We start from the raw sequence: 1,421 nt of genomic DNA on the forward strand, positions 1-1,421 counted from the left end.
GCAGGGGGTGGGGCCGGCTGCCACAGCCAGGGAAGATCAGCCCTGATCACAGGCCAGGCCTAGGGACCCTACCCATGCACGAATTTCATGCACCGGGCCTCTAGTTGTCATATAAATCCCTTTAAAAGTTTTGAGGAAGCCTGATCAGTGTTGCTCAGTGGTTGGGCATCGACCTATGAACCAGGAGTTCACGGTTTGTACCTGGTCAGGGTTGCGGGCTCGATCCCCAGTAGGGGGCATGCAGGAGGCAGCCAATCAATGATTCTCTCTCATCATTGATGTTTCTCTCTCTCTCTCTCCTCCCTTTGTCACTTAAATCAATTTTTAAAAATATATTTTAAAGAATCATGTGGAATCCATTTTAAAAGTAAGTTTCAAGGGATACAGCAGGGTTGACTCAAAAACCCGTCCTGTGGAACTTAGGTTCCTCAAAGTACAGGTGACGTTTAAACTCAGACCTGGAGGGTGAATAAGGGAGGCGGGAGTTGGGGAGGAGGGGACAGGTATCAGTGCTCCCGGAAAAGGGAACACGTGCGACAGCTGTGAGGGCGGAAGAAGGTGGCACTTTGGGGGCGGGGGGACTTCAAGTAACTGGGTCTGGCTGGCGCCCATGGCGGGAGGCCAGGGAGCCGGCGAGAGATGACCCAGAGACAGAGAGACATCTAAAGAGACCGAAAAACACAGAAACTGGCAGAAACAGCGAGATGGAGGCAGAGCAAAGCAGAGAAACTGTCAGAGACGGAAGCAGAGAAACGGAGACAGAGAGGACAGACCTGACAGGGGCAGGGGGACGGGCACTGCAGAGCCACCTCCCCCTGGTCCGAGTCCTCGCGGCCTTACTGTCACAAGGAGACAGATGTCCACATTTCACTTACTTCGCTTTGTTGAGAAAGTAAATATTTGATCTCCGACAGCTCCCAGGGATTTCTCTTATATAAGAAGGGCATCGTTAATTAGCCTGAGAGCAATGCAGTGTGGGCTGGGGTTGAGCAATGGGGGCAGAAGGGAGACCTGGGTTCCAGACCCTCCCTGACTCTGGGAGGCTGTGGGGGTTGTGCCTCAGTTTCTTTGTTCATAAAATGAGAGGGGTACTTTTCTTCTCTGACAATCTGTGGCAGCATTCTGTGATCACATGTTTGTTTAATTGTAAAAATGTTTAATGGATGTGTCACAAAGGGGAGCATGAGGGCAAATGTGTCTGTCTTATTCCAGGGTGAGCACATAGTAGGTGTTCAAGAGCACATAGTAGGTGTTTCAAGAGCACTGAATTTGTTTAAAAAAAAGGGAGAGAGGGAGGGTGAGAGAAAACAGGGAGAAAGGGACAGAGGAGAAGAAGAGAAGAATGAAGGGAAAGGGAGGAAGGAGAGAAGGAAGGAAGGAATAGGAAGGAAGGAAGGAAGGAAGGAAGGAAGGAAGGAAGG

The sequence above is a fragment of the Myotis brandtii genome, unplaced genomic scaffold (assembly GCF_000412655.1).
Source record: "Myotis brandtii unplaced genomic scaffold, ASM41265v1 scaffold1064, whole genome shotgun sequence".
NCBI lineage: Eukaryota > Metazoa > Chordata > Mammalia > Chiroptera > Vespertilionidae > Myotis > Myotis brandtii.